The following is a 19,634-nucleotide window of genomic DNA, read 5'->3' as shown; positions in this document are numbered from 1 at the left end:
GGCAAAAGTCCATCTATAGGGGGGAAAAAAAAAAATATATATATATATATATATATATAGTGATATATCCACACAATGGAATACTACACAGCAATGAAAAAGACAGGCTGTAGCATCACATATGAATCACAGAGTTCATGTTGAGAGGAAGAAGCCAGAAGAAGCCAGATAAAAATAGCTCATACCATATGGTTCCAATCACATCCAATCAAGAACAGGCAAGACTCATCCTTGAAAGGCACTCAGCAGCACAGCCACTTGAGAGGATGGGAGAGTCTGGTAACTGACTGGGAAAGGACCCCAGGGAATCTCTCAGCCCACTGATAATGTTCTATATCTTGACCTGGGTATGGGTTACACAGGTGATATACCTGTAACAATTCATCAAACCACGCCCTGGTTTACTGTCTGAAAATTCTACCTCAATTTACAAAATAAAATACAAACAGCTAATAACTCATACTCTGTCCTCCTCTGAGGGCTGCAGTGAGGCGACACTGCGAAGCTAGATGTGGAAAGGTTATGGAAGGTGTTGGGTGGTGGGTAAGAACACAGGCTGGGAGTCACAAGGACCAGGGCTCAAGTCCTCATGCTCCCTCTGACTGGATATGATCTTTTCTTCTGTGATTTTTTTTGTTGCTGTTGGCCACATTTTTTATTACGAAATTTGTACTTAATGCCACAAGTCAAACAAGGATGTATAAAGAAAAAGTTTATGCCTGTTCCATTCCCCTCCAAGCCCACCTGTTAAGCTTCCTTCTACAACAAGCTTTTTCTCCTTAGCAAGACAACACAAACAGCCCCTCCCAGTTAATTACATATAACTCCAACCCTGTTAAATGGTGGTGTGTCATTTCATTGTATCACTACTCATTCAACAAAGAGCTACTAAGTATTAACCATGTCAACCAGATAGGAACCTGGGAGCAGACGTTCCCACAACAGAGAGGAAGAGAGGGAGGGAGTCAACAAACAAATACAATAGTGGGGCTTCCCTGGTGGTGCAGTGGTTAAGAATCCGCCTGCCAATGCAGGGGACACGGGTTTAAGCCCTGGTCCAGGAAGATCCCACATGCCACGGAGCAACTAAGCCCGTGCACCACAACTACTAAGCCTGCGCTCTAGAGCCCGTGAGCTCCAACTACTGAGCCCACGTGCCACAACTACTGAAGCCCGCCTGCCTAGAGCCCGTGCTCCACAACGAGAAGCCACAGCAATGAGAAACCCGTGCACCGCAACGAAGAGTAGCCCCTGCTCGTCACAACTAGAGAAAGCCCACACGCAGCAACAAAGACCCAAGGCAGCCAAAAATAAAATAAATAAATTTATTTTTAAAAAAAGAAATACAACAGTGACACATTGCATACACTCTGATGAGGGCCCCAAGGGCTGAGATGCTGAGATAGAAAATGAGGAAGGCAGGAAAAGGACATACAGATCTTCAACTTATGACGGGGTTACCTCCTAATAAACCCATCATAAATTGAACATATCACAAGTCAAAAATGCATTTAACACACCTCACCTACTGAACAACTTAGCTAGCCCACCTTAAACATTCTCAGAACACTTACATTAGCCTACGGTTGGGCAAAATCATCTAGCACGAAACCTATTTTATAACACAGTGTTGAATCCCTCGTGTAATTTATTGAATACTATACCAAAAGTGAAAAGAACGGTTGTATGGGTGCAGAATGGTTATATGTGTATCGGTTGTTTACCCTCGTGACCGCGTTGCTGACAGAGCTGTGGCTACTGCTGCCCAGCATCACGGGAGAGGAGCGCACCACACATCACTAGCCCAAGAAACGATCCAAATGCAAAATTCCAAGTACGGTTCCTACTGACTGCATGTCTCTTTCACGCCATCTTAAAATCAAAAAGTCATAAGTCGAACCACTGTAAGTTGGGGACCGTCTATATTGTAGATATGATGGTCACGGAAGGCCTACGCTGACATCTAAAGAACAGGAAGGTTTGGGCCACGTGAAAAGCAGGCCAGGAAGAGGAACACAGCCCATGCCAGGGTCCTGCGTGGGGAGAATGCAGAAGTGAAAGGAGACAGTGTGGTCTCTGGGGCACGGCCACTCAATCCCTGTGCACAAAGCCTTACGTCCTGATAGTCTGACTTCTTTAGGACAGGCCCCCAAAATTTGGACTACTTAGATGAAAAGGCACGTGCGTTTTAAAAACTAGAGTAACTAAGTGCCATGTTACTTTTCCAAACGGTTGTAGCACATCCTACAGCAACCAGAATTGCTTAAGACACATCCTCATTGGTTCAAGAAGTTATGGATCCTTTCCATTTTTGCCCACATGAAAGCTCTCAGTTTCCACACAAAAGCTCTCCACACCCAATTCACAGAATGGGGTAAATGACAGCTCTTCCTCCTCAGGATGCGGCGAGGTTTAACTGAGAAACAAATCCATCTAAGCTGCTGAGCCCAGCGCCTAGCACAGAGTGAGCGCTCAACAAACGGGGCAGGCTGTCCCATCACCTGCATGAACGCCAACTCCGTAGTTACCATTTTAACAAAGGGAGCTTCCTAAGGGGAGCTGGGAAGCCTCACACCCACGAGGGTTAGCATGGCTGTCCCTAGACACAGGGCCATAGGGAGAAGGAGGTGGAACTATGGCTCAGCAAAAGGGCACTGGGAGTCAAGAGACTAGGTTCAAGTGAACCTTTCTGAGACTCAGCTTCCTCATCTATAAAATGGCCCAATTCACTCCCTCTTGATGCAGCCCTTCTACAAACGTTTCTGGGGCATCTGCTATGTGCAGGGCATTGTTCTAGGAGCTAACAGTACAGAATAAAACTTCCTGCCTCATACATGCTAGCTGGAGACACAGAAATAAACTAGATAAATTAGTAAAATATATGGTATATCAGGAGGTGATAACTGATAAGAAAGAAAAGGGTTATGGAGACGAGGCATGGAATTGTAGGGTATCCAAGGGAGGCTTCACATGTGAGTAAAGACCTGAAGGAAGTTACATGGCAAGCTATGTGGCTCTGGGGAGGAAAAGCATCCCTGGTCAAGGGACCAGTCGTGCAAATGCCCTGAGGTGGGGTGTTCCCAATGTTTTGCAGGAGCCGTGAGGCAGCCGGTTTGGCTGGAGCAGGGTGAGAGCGAGCGGGTGGGTACTAGATGGAGGCCACAGTAAGGACACTGGCCTTCTCTGTAGGTAAATGTGGAACTACTAGGGGGGGCTTGGGCAGAGAAGTGCCCTGGGCTGACTTTCACATTCCAACAAGGTCACCCTGCTGCTGTGCTAGAAGAGGCTGTCGGGGGCCGAGCACGAAAGCCAACAGCCTGTTAGGAGTCTTCCGCAACCGCGCAAGTGATGCTAGCGGCTTGGGCCCGCAGCATGGCTCGTCCTGGACCCATTTTGAAGGTAAGCCAAGAGGACCTGCTGACGCGTTTCTGAGGTGTGAGAGACACAGAGGAACTACAGATGACTTCAGGTTTGGCCTGAACAACTAAGGGACGGGGCTGCCACTCACTGAGATGGGACAAAGGGGGAAGCATGTGCAGTGAGGGCTGAGCAGACAGACAGGGCAGCCATGGTCTCCATTCCATGCAAGCTCAGAAGGAAGCAGCAGGCCCTGGAGACCTGAAAAGAAAGAGGAGCCAGTCCTGAGGCCTGTGCGGCTCCCTCTGGAAAGCAATACGAAAGCCAGAGAGGGGAAGGTGGCATCGGAGGTCTGACCTGCCACACGTCTGACCCACTACAGGCCTTGCTGCCCACAGAGCCCGGGCCACGGCCACGGCTGGCTGCTCACGGGCCCACATCACAGGTGGAGAAACTGAGGGCACTGAGTTCTACAGTGAGCACCTCTCATTTAGAAGCCAGAAAGGGCCAGGGCGATTTAAGGCTGGGAGGCAGACAGCTCCCACCTACCACCCCAAACAGGGACAATGGGGCTGAAGCCCAGTGTCCTCACCACCCAGGAAGCCCACAGGATCCCAAGAGGTGACGAGGACTCTGGGTTGCCCAGAGCTGAGAATATGACTCGATCCAGACTCCAAGGATGTCTGCTTCGGGATCCGTGAGCTCTCCCCTGTCCCCCTCACCACTGGGATTTAATTCACATAACCATGAAGTTCACCCTTATAAAATACACAATTCGGTGGCATTTAATACATTCACATTGTTGTACAACCATCACTATTACCTAATTCCAGAATATCAAATCCAAACAGTTAACCATGGAATTATCATATGACCCAGCAATTCCATTCCTAGGTACATACCCAAGAGAACTGAAAACAGGTACATGAATGTTCTAGTCACAACAGCCAAAAGGTAGGAACAATCCAAATGTCCGTCAAATGATAAATGGATAAACAAAACGTGGTATATTCACACAGTGGATTATTATTCAGCCACAAAAAGAAATGAAGCACCGATACACACTACAATGTAGTCGAACTTTGCTAACATTACACCAAGTGAAAGAAGCCCAGACACAAAAAGTCACGTATCGTATGATTCCATTTCTATGAAATACCCAAAAGAGGTAAATCCACAGAGACAAGAGCGTAGATTAGTGGTGCCAGGGGCTGGGGAGAGGGGGAATCAGGAGTGACGGCTTTATAGATACAGAGTTTCCTTTGGGGTGATGAGTATGTTTTGGATACTGAACGTTACTAATCATCAAGGAAATGCAGATCAAAAGCACAATGAGATATCACCTCACACCTGTCAGGATGGCTATTATCAAAAAAACAAAAGACAAGTGTTGGCAAGGATGTGGAGAAATTGGAACCCTTGCACGCTGTTGGTGGGAACGTAGTATGGTGCAGCCACTGTGGAAAACTGCACACAGGTTCCTAAAAATTAAAAATAGAACTTCCAGATGATCCAGCAATCCCACTTCTGGGTATTTATCCAAAAGAACTGAAATCAGGATCTCAAAAGAGGTATTAGCGTACCCACGTTCACTACAGCATGAGACACAACAGCCAAGAGGGGGAAGCAACCCAAACGTCCATCGATGGATGAATGGTACATACACACGATGGAATATTATTCAGTCTTTAAAAAGAAGGAAATTTTGCAGTATGCGAGCACATGGACAAACCTTGAGGACATTACGCTAAGTGAAATAAGCCAGTCACAGAAAGACAAATACTGCGTGCTTCCACTTACATGAGGGATCTAAAGTAGTCAAATTCATAAATGGAATGGTGGTTGCCAGGGGCTGGGCGAAGGGAGAAATGGGGAGTTCCTAATCAACAGGCACAAAGTTTCGGTTAAGCAAGGTGAATCAGCTCTAGAGATCTGCTGTACAGCATTGTCCTTATAGTCAAAAGTAAGATATTATGGGCTTCCCTGGTGGCGCAGTGGTTGAGAGTCCGCCTGCCGATGCAGGGGACACGGGTTCATGCCCTGGTCTGGGAAGATCCCACATGCCGCGGAGCGGCTGGGCCCGTGAGCCATGGCTGCTGAGCCTGCGCGTCGGAGCCTGTGCTCCGCAACGGGAGAGGCCACAACAGTGTGAGGCCCGCGTACCGCAAAAAAAAAAAAAAAATTTGTTAAGAGGGTAGTTCTCATGTTAAGTGTTCTTACCACAATAAAATAAAAATTTTTTCCATGTTTTGGAATTAGGTAGACGTGATGGTTGCACAATTTTGTGAATGTGCTAAATACCACTGAATTGCACACTTTGAAACAGTTAATTTTATGTTATATGAATTTCACCTCAACTTTAAAAAGTCTCCAATAAAAATGTTAAAAAATAAAAAATAATAATAATAAAATTTTTTAAAATAATGAGAGCATGCCCTGGGACATCCAAATGACCATCTCACAAGCAAGTGCTGCTGTGCAATTTGGGGCTCCGGCCTGCTCCTGTGTTTATGATTCAGTTCCTTCTTTGTGAAGGCCAAATGACATCACTGCGCACAACACAAACAAAGGTCGTGCTTCAAAGAAGAGAAGGGGTGGGGTGGAGAACTGAGCCACCCTGTAGCCCATGGCAGCCTGGATGTGCCCAGTTCAAAGGCCCAATCTCTTAGCAGTCAGGACTGTGTTCATGTTGAGAGCATCCACGTGAATAGAGCAAAGCCCATCTCTGTGCCAAATTCCGGATTCCCACGAGAAGTGGGCTTAACAGCCACTATATGTAGATTTCAATAACGCCATGATTACACCCGTATCTTTGATCAAATGAGCCAGCTTTCCAGGTTATCAAGTGTACTATTAAAACAGCCATTTGGGGATTACTCATTGGCAGTTCAGGCTCAAAGGTGGGTATAGTCGGCCAGCCACATCTTTGGGTTCTGTAATCCTCGGATTCAACCAACCTCAGATTGAAAAAATTTGGAAAAAAAAAAAAATTCCAGAAAGTTCCAAAAAGCAAAACTTGAATTTGCTGTGTGCTGGCAACTATTTACATAGCATTTACATTGTATTTACAACGATCAACATAACATTTACATTATACTAGGTATTATAAGTAATCTAGAGATGATTTAAAAGATAGGGGAGGATGTGTATAGGTTATATGCAAATACTGTGCCGTTTTTATACAAGGGACTTGAGCATCTTGACTTTGGAATCCGTGAGGGTCCTGAAACCAATTCCCCCACCCAGGATGCTGCCGAGGGACAACTGTAATCAGAATCACCCCAAACCAGCCAGCCAGCCCAGCAGGCACAAGTGACAGAAGCAGGGGAAACAGAAGGGGCCAGCTCTCTGCTATCAACCCAACAACGGCAATTTCATTTCAGTTCACGTCCTTCCAATTAAATTAACATTGCTCATTTGAAATGGGCCGGCTTTCTGGTTTTATTAGTTTTTTTCTGGCTTTATTTCATGTTTGCTTTATACTTATGTAAAAACTATGTAAGTCTGAGGCACTTACACCTAGTTTTATATTTGTACATTTAAGTTATATTCTAATAAGAAAATTTAAATCAACAGGTGAGGCTTTTTCTTTCCTTGAAAAGGGAGTCCAGACATACTTATGATTCCATTCATATGAAATGTCCAGAACAAGCAAATCTATAGAGACAGAAAGCAGACTTGTGGGGTGGGGACTGATGACTAATGAGTACAGGGTATTTTTCTGGTTTAATGAAAATGTTGTAAAATTAGACTATAGGGACAGATGTACAACTCTTTGAATACACTAAAAGCTATTGAACTGTACACTTTACATCACTGAACTGTATGGCTTGTGAGTTAAATCTCAATAAAGCTATTTTTAAAAGCGGGGGATGGGTCGACCTATTACCCAGGTTTGAGCTGCACTGCGCTGGAAAAATCACAGGGAAATCAACAAACCCACCTATTCACCGCTTCCCTTTCAGGCCTACTCTACTCTTCCTCCCCCTACACTGTGGCCAAGGGCTCAGGAGACAGAGGCTAAGATGAAACCCTAAGTCACAAGCCAAGCCCACCCTGGGTGAGCAGGTGGCTGCCCTCAGACACCACAACACAGGATTCCTATCTCTTGGAATCCACTTCATACAACAGCATTAAGGCACTATTTGAATTATTAAATTCGGAAAAACTTAAAAACAATGAAAACAACCAATGTCAGTAAGTATGCAGGGAATGTGATTCAGTATACATCAGAGGCAGCCTCAAGGAAAGAAGCATGACAATAAAGATTCAGCACCTCAGTGACCCAGCTGGCTGGGGATGGCGTAGAGCCAGGAGCCAGCACATCTGAGCACAGGCAGTCCCCATCCAGGGGAGGCAGCCAACATCCCCACCCTTCACCCACACTCACCCGGCACAGCCTGCCCGCAGGACAGGGTCCCTATCCAAGCACGCTGCTTGCCTCCAGCCTCAGCAAGGGCAAGTCCGCGGCAAGAAGAAGGGAGGCCTCAAGGGCCCATCTTCTGTCGACCCAGCAAATCTCCCTCTCCTTGGGCCTATTCCTTCCAGCGGCACTTTACAGAGACAGGAAGAGGAAGCCCCTGCCGGCAGCTGCTGGGTGGGAGGCGCTGCTGAAGCCAGCAGGAGTGCACGTCCACCCCTGACAGACGGACCCCTTTTGTCCCAATGCCTCCCTCCCTCCACAAACCTCTTGGAACTGACCACCTCCAGGAAGCCGCCTTCTGTCTCCCCAAAGGTTCACTGAGCCCCAGCTCGGAGCCGGAGGAGGGGGAGGGAGTGGACACCTGTTCATCTGGCCCAGGCCCCCACCTCTGGGCCCTCAGCTCAGGGCTGGCTCCCAGGGAACACGGAGAACTCAGACGGCTGTGCTGGGAACACCCCCAAGACCAAGGGCTAAGTGAAGAAGCGGGCCCCAGAACCGTGGCCCAAGTGCCATCCCATCTATATCCCCAAATCGAAACTATACAAACTCACACAGAGGCACAGAAAAGAAGACGGTGGGATATTCACAAATTGCTCAGAGGGATGCCTCGGGGGAAGAGAGTCAGTCAAGAGGGGGAAGTGGCTTTCAGATTTTACTTTCTCTCTCTCTCTCTGAAGCTACTACCTGAATCCTTCATAAAGATAACTACTTAATTTTCTTTTAACTGAAAACATTTTCAAAAGCAGGGTAGACATCCATCAACTGGAAACTCGGTAAACAAGCTATGCTCCCCGCACACATTGGGATGAAAAAGGAAGGCACTCCTGGAACACAGGACAACGTGGACGAGACTCGAGAACATTACGCTTAGTTGAATAGGCAGAAATAAAATATACCTATTATCTGCCTGAGTCTACTTATGTGAAAATCTAGAAAAAAGCAAAACCAGAGTGACAGGAGATAAGCGGCCTGGGACCAGGCGTGGGAGTGGCTACTGACGGCAGGGGAGCCCCAGGAAAGCTTCTGGGTGATGGAAGCGTTCACACACTCGACTGGAGTGGGGCTGCACGCCCATGACCTTCACCGACACTCAGCCAGCTGCCCCCTAGGCTGGGTGACTGTTATGGTATGTGTACCTCAATAAAACTTCCTTTCTAAGTGAGGTAGAAGGAATGGAGTCAGTGCTTAATGAGAAAGGGGTCTTCCTTTGGGGTGATGAAAATGTTTTGGAACTTGATGGAAGTGGTGGTCCCACAACACTGCGAATGTACTCAATGCCACTCGACTGTGTACTTCAACATGGTCAATTTTACGTCAAGTGACTTTCACCTCAATTTTTTTTTTTTAATTTTAAGTAGACGTAAAAATTTATTACGCCCATTTTGCAGATGAGAAAACTGGGCTCAGAGGAAGCAGTCAACTGCTGGTCCCGGGCTTATCCACCAATGCCTCAGACCCAGTTCAGAGCATCTACACCCAGCAGAAGAGAGAGACCTGCTCTGCACTTCCCCGGAAGGCTCTGCGGCACCGGGGCGATCTCCAGAGAGGCCCTTGGCTCTGGGGCATTTGAAAACCAGAGCTTCCCGACAGGCCTCGGAGCAAGCCAGCACAGCACCTGCAGGAGACTCCCAAAGTCTGCGAGCTCCACCAACAGACGGGGCTGCCACGGGGGCAGGGAGTGAGCACCACCAAGCAGGTGGTCTAACGAAGGCTAAAGCAAGGATGGGGGTAGGGAGGGTTCCGATCAGATCCAGGGTGGATGAGGTCTTCTAGGTCCTGCCAGTCAGGGCCCTGGGGAGTTGAGGGGTCGGCACCAACGTCAGGGACCCAGGAGAAGGACTCAGTAACTAGAGGGCAGCAGTCAAAGTGGACACGTCCACCAGCCACTTTGTGACGGGCAGGAGAGGGGTGAACTCCTTTCTGGGGTCTGCAGTTCCAAGAAAAGGAAAAGGAAAAGGGGAGAAGTTCCCCTCTGTGCTTTCTAAACAGAATCTTCAAAAATGCCCAGTGTCCCGGTCCTCCACTCTGGGGAGGGCCAGGACAGAAGACACACCGCCTGCAGATAGGCAGAGCCTGGGGCTCAGCAGGATGCAGAGTCCGGCAAAGCCCAAGGTCACCTGAGGGCACTCACTTCTCTCCTCCCCCGCCCCCCGACATGCCCCCGACCCAGCCTCTTGGCAGTGGGGCTGTTTCTCATGGGCGAGGGAGAGAAGCCAAGCCGTGCACCCACAGCTGTCCCAGCACCACACCCTCCCTCCTCCTGGAATTTCTGAAAGCCCAGCTCCCTGGGAGCCCGCAGGGTCAGGAGCGGCACACCCAGTTCCAAGATGCTTTCTACTGCCTGCCATGGGCATGGAGGTAACCCCAGATGCCCCATGTCTCTCCCTCATCAGTGTGCCCCAGCTCCAGCCCAAGCAGGGGCATCCTTCAGAGCTAAAGCCAGTCCACATGTCAGTTACAGGAAATAAAACACCTTCTAATTCTACTATTAGACATTCACTCCTTAGGAGAGGTTTCAAAGGCTTCAGTTCATTCCTGAGGAAGGGGACCTGTTAACCTATAGGCATCTCAGCTAAGAGCAAAAACAGGCATGTTGATGCTGGGGTGAGAGCAGTCTGGAGTCCCCAGCTCAATAATGAGGGGTCCCAGGAAGGGCTGGCAGGCATTTATAAGAGGGTGGGAAGGTCCCCTGGAGAATGGGGGGACAGTGAATGTGATTCTTTAAAGGAAAGGGGGAGGTCAAAATTCCGGGGGACCTCTAGCTTATGTCCTAAGAGGCACACCAGGGCTACCTCTGAGCCCAGTGTGGGAGGGACAGCAGGTCGCAGAAAGGTCTCTCCTGACAGGCCAGGAGTGCTGAGCGTGGGTCCCACCCCAGGTCCGTGGATCTTCTCACGTTCCCTAAACACGCCAAGCTGTCACATCTCTGCATGGGCTGCTCATTCTGCTTGGGAAGCCTTTCTCATCCTTGCAAACTCTTGGCCATCCTTCAAAGCCCACCTGAAGCACGACCCCATCCCCAGGCAAGCCCTTCCCTCCCTCTGGCTCCAATCACAGCTGCCACAGGCCCTGGGAAGGTACCAGTGGGAGAAGGTAGACATGTGCCTCTCTCATCTGGCAGCGACTGAGTCTCACTCACCTTTGGTCCCCTGCACCTCATACTGAACCTGGGGGCAGGAAAGCCCAGGAATTGGAACCACGAAGCCATCCTGTTGCCTTTCCACCATGAGGCACTGTGCAAACAGCCTGGCCTCTGGGGCCTCACAGGTCTCTCCCTCTGCTGAGATTAACTGGAACCATGGTAATAGAAGCACCTAATGTTTACTGAGCACCTACTATGAGCCACACACTACCCCAAGGGCTCTCCATGTGCCACCTCCTTTCACCCTTGTGACATTCTCATAAGGGAGTTACTATTATTAATCCTGCTACACAAGGGAATCAGGCACAGAGAGGTTAAGTGAATTGTCTGGTGCCATACAGCTAGCAAGAGAGGAAGCCGAAATTCAGACCATAGTGGTCTGGTTCCGGGCCCGGTATTCGTTTTTTTTGCGGTATGCGGGCCTCTCACTGTTGTGGCCTCTCCTGTTGCGGAGCACAGGCTCCAGACGCGCAGGCTCAGCGGCCATGGCTCACGGGCCCAGCCGCTCCGCGGCATGTGGGATCTTCCCGGACCAGGGCACGAACCCGTGTCCCCTGCATCGGCAGGCGGACTCTCAACCACTGCGCCACCAGGGAAGCCTCCGGTATTCTTAATCGCTACAGGTCTGTTGAGGGGTAGGAAGATGGGTCACTTGTCAGGACAAGCTCTAAGTGTAAGAGGAACTCAGAGATTTTAAAGACTAGTTCTCCCCGGACCTTCTCTTTCCCCAGGTCCCAGCCAAACACCTAGGAAGAACAGCAGGGCCTCCTCCCAGATCCGGCCTGCTGCTCCCAAGCTCATCCCGGTGCTGAGCACCAGTTCCAGGAAACACAAAAGGCCCATCTGCAAGCCCCCTGGCCCAGGCTGGGAAGATGCACGGCTGCCCGCTGGGAGGCAGAGCCATAATTTGGGGCTATTCTTAGCAAACCACTGGCTCCCCTCCCAGAGGCCCAGCAGGAGGCAGACCCAAGCTTCATACATCCTGCTTGCAGGCGTGCAGAGGTCCCACAGGGCTAAGGAGCGACTGGTGGGCAGGAGGTGAGGACAAAGCCCTCCATGTTTCAAACCAGAGGTGCCTGGCCTGCTAGCCTTCCTTCCCAGGGCCAGGCACCTGGCTGCTGAAGCAGCTCTGGAGAGTCCTGGCCACAGGCGAAGGCTGGTCACCAAGGCTCCACTGACAGTGCTCGCTCTGTGCCAGACCCTGGGCCACACACTTTCCACTGATTATCTCACATTTAACCCTCACCACACCCCAAGGGCAAGGGGTTACTGGCACCATTTTAAAGACGAGACGTTTCACTTTAAAGATGAGTTAGTTAAGACATTAAGTAACTTGCCCAGGTAACAGGGTGAGTTAGTGTCGAGCTGTATCTCCCAATCTCCAGGTTGAGCCATAGCCAGATTGGGGGCAGGAGGGCCTTCCCTGTCCAAGGGTTAGGGGGAGGGGCAGTCCATACCAGAAAGCAAAGGTCTCATCAAAGACCCAACTGCATATCTACTCTTTCTCTTTCCCAGGGGTTGTCCCTTCCCTGCCAAAAACCCTCAGGCTTGGGCTCAGAAGGAGAGTCCCCAGCCAGGTACCTCCCCTACCCTGACCACACGACCTCACTTCAGGAAGCTCTGGAGACCCAGGGGAGATGAGCCTCAAAGTTCAAGAAGTCCCTGATGGTGTTTAAGGCATGCACCCAGCCCTGTAACTTAGGGAGGAGGGAGGTCAAAGAACTCTCAGGGTGAAACAGAGGATACTGAGCCCTTTGGGGTCTTCAAACTCCAAAGCGGGAGTCCAGAAATGAAGCCACACCACACAGCACCTGTACCACCTCCACCCCAAACAGGTCAGCTTTCAGGCACTGCTGCCACGCAGAGTCACAGGGATAACTGAGCACCACTTGCCTCGGACTATATCTTGGTACCTACCTCCGACTGTGTTCTGCCCTCTGCTGTCGGAAGATTCAGCAGGTGTAAGTGTCTGTGTGTGTCCCAGGTGCCCAGAGCCAACTCCATGTCTGCCCAGGATTCAAGGCACGTCCATGTGGCTCCATGTCTCGCGTTGGTGAATGTCAGCTCACATCCCTGTCTGTGCTTCCGTGAGCCCACCCATATGTCTGTCCACTTCCATCAGCCAAATCTCCATGATAGCGTAGGTCCATCTATAGAGTATCTGCGGCCTGTGCGTGGTCCACACTTGTGTGTTCACACTGTCTGCCCCTGCACGTGCGTGTGCCTTGGGTTGCTTGCCCACCTCCACTGCCTTCGTGTCCATCTGTATCCAGTTCCTCACTGCCCTTGCCCACACAGTTATAAACCTGAGCACGCACGCACATCTCTCCTCATGCCAGCATTCCCCACCTGTGCCCAGGTGACCCTGTGTGTGCCACCTGTTTGGAGGCAGGTGGGTGTGTTCACCCAAGTACTCACAGTGCCGGCCAAGGGCTAAAGGGTGAGTTCAGCAACACCCACCCCCAGAACAGCTCCCAAGGCCACAGGCACGAGCACACTGCCACCTCTGCAAAGTGTTCCAGAAAACAGAAACTTGCCAGGGATGATGCGGGAGAGGACAGAGCCCTAGACAAAGCAGAACCTCAGAAGTGAGGTCAGGATGCCCCAGGTACCACTCACCTCAAACCAGCCCTCCCAGGCCTGCCCACCTCCAACACCCCAACTCCAACCCCCGATGGCCAGCGAGGGGAAGATTGTCTGTCTGCACTCACAGGAAACAGTGTCTGGCTCAGGGCCTCCAGCCTGACAAACTCATCCCCAGCCCCCAGCGATAGAGGCTCTTCCGAAAGGAAGAGAGGACTTCCTCCTGTAAGGCTGGATCTAGACCCTAAACCTCAACAGCCCCAAGGAGGCTGGGAGAGTCCTATGGTTAGCCTGACCCCAGAAACCAAATGTGCTTCTTCAGAAATCCACCAGCAGAAAAACAAAAAACACCTGGGAGTGGGGCTGGGGCACGCTCCAGCTGCGCCCTGTCCATGGAAGTGGTGAGAGGGCCTAACCACTAGCACGGTAATCACAAAGGGTGGGTATGGAGACAGAACATTTTAAACATATTTGCACGGCTGCCTGAGAACTGCATCCCAGCTCCCCTAGCAACTGCAGACCGTATCACTCACTCAGCAATTAATCATGTGTATGCTCTTGGTATTTCCACTAGTATTACTATTAGTCCGGGACTGGGACTGAAACCCTGCCTTAGTGAACTTTCTTTGTGTTTATGTCTTGTCTCCCCCCGTGGGGCTGAGCCACCTAAGGGGAGAACCCTCCAACACCTTGCACCACTCCTACCCTCCCTGGCTTTTAAGAAATGCTCAGTCATGGGTCCAGGTTGCTCTGCAGGAAGCCAAGGAGTCGGTGCCTGGAATTCTGGTCGAGAGAGTAGGGAAGCTGAGAAGCTTCCCTAAGTCAGGGAGCTTTCCTTCCATTTCTGACTCCCCAAGAGATAAGAACAGGTTCCAACCACCCTGGCCACTTTCGAAAGTCCAGGGCAACAGTCTCCCGCACACTGCACTCTGCTTTCTGACAGGCCTCTTGCCCCTTCAGGAAAAACCACTGAAGATGAAAAGGGGGCTCCCCTCGGAGACCCAGGCCTACAGAAGAAAAGGACCAGATGAGGCCCAGCATCAAAGCTTGCACCCACTGGGTTCTCTGGACTCTTCCCGGTGCCATGGGCCTCAAGCCCCTAAAGACGAGCCCAGGGACCCCAGGTGTGGATCATGAAGCGTCCTGCCTCGCCGCAGCTGCACAGGAAGCCCAGCACTTGGGCCTTGCCCCAGGCCTAGCCATTACGAGTGGAGGTGTCGCCAGCTCACATCTACCCCAGTCCGAGGGAAACCTCCTCGAGGAAGTCGGTAGCCCAGAGCCGGACAGACAAAACGACTCAGTAACTCCTCACTGTTTAATATGTGAGGTTCCGCTTCTCTCCCAGGCAATAATCCCGCGCGGGTTTGGGTGGGGGCCCAGGACCTCTCTTCTCCGCGGAGCCCAGGGAGGCGTGCGAGCTGGGGGATGGGGAGTGGGTGGTCGGAGAAGCCCCGGCCCGGGAGTGCCCAGAGAACTCCTGAATCAGTCCTCCCTCGCCAGCCCGGGTCCGGACGCATCGGTACCTGTCAGCCCGCGACTCCGGGGCATCCGCGCTCCTGCGGCTGGCGCGCTGCGCCCGAACGGCGGGCGCCGAGTCAGGCAGCGGCGGGTCGCGCCCGGCGCGGGCTCCGGCTGGCTCCTCCCAACTTCCCCAGCCCATCCGTGGGCAGAGGCAGCTCCGGAGGCTGGCAAGGCGGGCGCGACGAGGCGAGGCCACGAGAGAAGGAGCCCCGCTCGCCGGCGAAGAGAGCTGCCCGCCCCAGCCCGAGCGCGCCGCGCCGCTCGGCTCCGCGTTCCCCACGACCCCCAAGCCGAGGGGCGGATCCGGCCAGGCCGCCAATCACCGAGCCCGCCGCCGCCCTGCCAGCCCGAGCCCCGGCCCCAGCCGCCAAGGGGGCGGGGGTCTCGGATTTAAAGACACACTCACCAAGCAGCGTCCCGATTGGCATTCCAGAGCCGCGGCAGCCTGGCGGGGAGGGAACGGCTGGCCCCACCTTTCCCGGCCCCGCTTCCTCCCTTCGCCCATCCACCCTCCGCCTGCGAGGAAAAGTTTGGGACAGGGGAGACGGCCTGGGAAGCCAGCTTCTCTTCCCTTGTCGTTAGTTCGTCTAGTTCTGGAAGAAGCCCAAAGCCTACATCCAGCCTCCCTGGCAGGAGAAAGAAGCAAAAGCTCTCGGCGCCACACCCCCTCCCAGACTCCAGCTCCCCGGGAAATCGGCTGGCCCTCGCCGCTCTCTGCTTTTTAAAGCCAGGCCAAGCCTCGGCGGGACCGAGACAAGCAGCTGGGCACCGGAAGAGTCCTCGCTGTGCTGTGCAACCTGAGATAGGCGATTGCCCTCTCTGGACCTCAGCCACCACAGGAGTCAACGGTTGAGCCCTTAAAAAGCAGACTGTCCGGGCTTCCCTGGTGGCACAGTGGTTGAGAGTCCGCCTGCCGACGCAGAGGACGCGGGTTCGTGCCCCAGTCCGGGAAGATCCCACATGCCGCGGAGCGGCTGGGCCCGTGAGCCATGGCCGCTGAGCCTGCGCGTCCGGAGCCTGTGCTCCGCAACGGGAGAGGCCTGTTACAACAGTGAGAGGCCCGCGTACCGCAAAAAAAAAAAAAAAGCAGACTGTCCACTCAATCGTGGGCTTCTCCCAAGCCCTAGACACCCTCAGTCCCCAGAGGCGAAAAGGGAAGAATGAGGCAGAAAGTTTGGAAGGGGAGGGGTCCCTCTGCCCCCACCCCATGGCTCCCTACAGTGATACGTACAATCCCCACCCTCAAGGGGCCCTATCCCCGCCTCCCACTGATCCCACTGACCGGGCACGGTAGGCCAACCAGGCGCACCCCGATGCCCCAGCAGCCCATGCCAGCCCTCCGCTGGCGCGTGCCCCCAAACTCACCCAAGTGCATTCGCTCTCTCGCCACTGTTTCCTCTGGGGGAGATGGGCTTTGCTGTGGTTGGTGAGTCACTTCTTCCTTCACTCTGCTCCACACTGGGGAAATCGGTCTTCCTCACCTGTCACTACCGGCCTCACCGACAATCAGGGCTGCAGCAGGAGTCGGTGAAGTCCGAGTCTCCCCAGGATGAAGGCAGCGCAGGCCTCGCCTCTCTCCAAAGTCAGGCCAGAGGCGCTGGGCTAGGAGCGGGGCAGGCAGGCCCTGCAGTCCATGGGAGCCCTAAGGACAAATAAAGACAAGCGGAATGGCTGTTGTCTGTGGTGCTCTTACCAAGTCTCCAGCACCCAGGTCTCAAGTGCTTCACTGGATGATTCTATGAGATAACTACTTTTATTATCCCTCTTTTAGTGGATGAGGAAACTGAGGCCCAGCGAACACTCGCCCTCAGCTCCAGGCCTCCTCCTGTAACAACCAAGATGTGCGAGGAGGAGAGGAGCGGAGAAGACCCAGGAGTGGCCTTGGGAAGCAGACCTGACATTCAGAGACCAGTAGAGCTAGGCTCAAGTTGGCTCGTAGTTTACTGCCTGTGTGGTCTCTGACATAACCTGCCTGATATTCAAGTGCCTCAGCCAGAATATGGCCTGTCCTCCTTCAAAGAGGTGTTGACAAGCCAGGAAGCTGGGGCATGGGATGCCTTGGCGGGGCATGTGGCACATGGTAGGCACCATCTTTGGGTACTGCTCCCTTCCTTCCTCCTCTTTGTACAACCTCATAAACCACTCCACCCCGTGTCAGATTCCCCAGCTGAAGCCCCTGCCATACTGAGGATACTGAGAATGCATCCTCGTTATCCTGCATTACCCAGGATAATGCCCCCTTGCAGCCAGGACTAAGGTGGGGGTACGTATGTGCACTGAGACTGTGCTCGAGCACACACATATACACATATACAAACATGCACACATACACACATGCACACACACACTACTCTTTCTCCCTGGGATCTGTGGCTAGCTGCCTCTCTAGACTGAGCTCCTGGAGGACAAAAGTCCGTGTCTGACCTGTCTTTTGGTCCCCAGCACAGTGTCTGGTACATTGGTCATTCATTCATTCATTCATGTTCACCATGCACGCAGTAGGTGTTCTTGTTGAATCAAGCAGAAAAGCCCAGGGCAGAGATGTCCCCAGAAGAACCAGAATCACTGCCCTTCTGGCTCCAACAGACAGCCTCGGGGCTCAGCTGGTAGACCCCAGAAGTAGAGGGTTGGGGGTTTAGAGGTATCTCAGAGACAGGGTACAGATGGCATCCAGATCACAGCGTCAGGCCTCACCAGCCCGCCCCTAGCCCCTGAAGTTCTGCCAAGTCCTTGCTCAGAGCAGCAAATGCTGGGGGTTCCCCCCACCACAAGAAAACCTGCAGGACCAGATCCTGCCCCCCACCGGACCCAGCGGCCTGGAAGGGGGAAGGGGACTGAATGTTGAGGAAGAGACGAAGGAAGGGACACAGCAGCCCTAGGTATACCCCAAAGAAGGCACTCTGCCCTCTCTCTCCAACCCCAGGCAGAACGGAAGAATCAATTGGGCCAACTCTCTCAGCGCAAACTGCCGCAGAAGCTCCCCAAGAAGTCTGTAAGCTCAGAGCAGAAGCCCAAAAGCCACTGAGAAAGGATCAGCGGTCCCCGAACAGGATCTCAGAAACTAGAGGGCTCAGGACCCACCCCTACTGACCCAGCACCTCCACCAGAACTACCGCCACCACCCCACATCCCAGTTGCACAAGCACCCGAGACGCCACCTTATCATCTAGAGAATGCTAGGGCCCCGCGGGTGGCCCTGCAGTACAACTGTGTGCTCGTGTGTGAACACGTGTAAGTACACATATGTGCTTGTGTTGCTCATGTATGTTTGCAGAGGTGAATGAGAGTGTGCATGTTTGTGCGAGTGTCTAGTGGGTGTGAGTGTGGATGTAGGAGTGAGCATGTGTGTATATGTGGGCATGTGTAGCACACACACAAACTAACCCACCAACCACCGTCCAAAATCAGGCGAGCCGCTACTGCAAAGGGTAGTGAACCACCCCATTACTCACGCTTCCAAGAGAATTGCCAGTGGCCATCCACAGCCCCCTCTGCCCGGGCAAGCAAGTCCCAAGTTCAATCCCTGCGAAGAACCATAAGCTGTGTGAATCCCCGGTTCCCTCGTGGGAACGCTCAGGCCAAGAATTATTTCCTGACAGGTGGAAACGACTCGCCGGAAGGCAGAGGAGCTGGGCTCAAACCAGCAAAGATGAGACTTGACAAAAGATGGGAAACAGGCTCCACTGCTCTTCTCTGCTCCTCGTTGCACGCCAAGCCCACCACAGGCTGGGGGACACTGAGCCCGGGGAATAGACATCAGGGCAGGAAGCCGATCTGGCGCTGTTTCCCGTGGCCACGTTATTGCCAAGACTGGGACCCACGTGGGCCCTCCATGGTGGGTGTCTTGGAGCCTGCAGTCTTCCCTGTGAGCCAGGTGGTCTCTGAGGCCCAACACAGACCCGTCCCCACCTGCCCCAGCTGCCTCAGGGTCCTGTTCTGGCTGTCTGCCCCTCCAGGCCCACCACCCCACCACCAGGACCCAGCAGCCCTCGCTTGTCAGGCCTTGCTGTGTGCAGCCCAGGGCTGAAAGACACGGGCTCTGAGTAGGGCCAACTTGCCCTGGATCTAACCTCAGCAATTTTACCACTATGTGACCCTTACCCTAAAAGTCACCACATTTCTCCAAGTCTTTTTTTCCTCATTCGTAAAATGGTATGAAGAGCAGTTTATGCCTCCAGGAAATGTCTGGAGGATTAAAGGAGTGCCTGGCACTTGGCCAGAGCTCACTGACCGAAGCTATCGTTATTGTTACTATTATTGCCACCTGAGCTCACACCCTCACCCAGCCCTGAACCTGCCGGGGCAGAGGGGTTCTTCGAGGCTGAGTTCAGTTCAGGCTCTACCGCCTCTAGGCAGTCTGCCCTGCTCAAAGGATCTCTGTCTGCCCTCGACTCCTTCCCCCTCACCTCTGTGCAGGGCCCTAGTACTTGAGCACTCCTGCCTGGCACAGAATACATGTTCAATAACTGACGTTATAATTATCAGCTGGATCATTAATTTCATTGGTTGGCCCTCCTTTGGGTCTAGGTCCAAGGATAGCATCTCCCACCTCCCAAATTCACACACTAGGTTCAAACTTTTTTGACGAAACTCAAAGTAAAAAATACA

At 52.5% G+C, this 19,634-nt stretch overlaps 1 protein-coding gene across 3 annotated transcripts in view; it reads right to left on the bottom strand.

Annotated features, from left to right (window-relative positions):
- Positions 1-15,118, bottom strand: part of PALD1 (phosphatase domain containing paladin 1) — an 89,237-nt gene extending 74,119 nt beyond the window's left edge. For 2 of the 3 annotated variants that reach the window (XM_082673747.1, XM_082673745.1), the window contains exon 1: positions 15,029-15,118. The gene's annotated coding sequence lies outside the window, so the exon portion shown is untranslated. Of the gene's footprint in view, positions 1-8,044; positions 8,082-15,028 lie in introns of those variants that run through there. The other variant, XM_082673746.1, reaches the window with a different exon arrangement.
- Between the last annotated feature and the right edge of the window lie 4,516 nt (positions 15,119-19,634).

This window comes from Grampus griseus (genome assembly GCF_964374135.1).
Source record: "Grampus griseus genome assembly, chromosome: 16".
Taxonomy (NCBI): domain Eukaryota; kingdom Metazoa; phylum Chordata; class Mammalia; order Artiodactyla; family Delphinidae; genus Grampus; species Grampus griseus.
The sequence above is the reverse complement of the archived record's forward strand: the minus strand, read 5'-3'. Positions and strand labels throughout refer to the sequence as shown.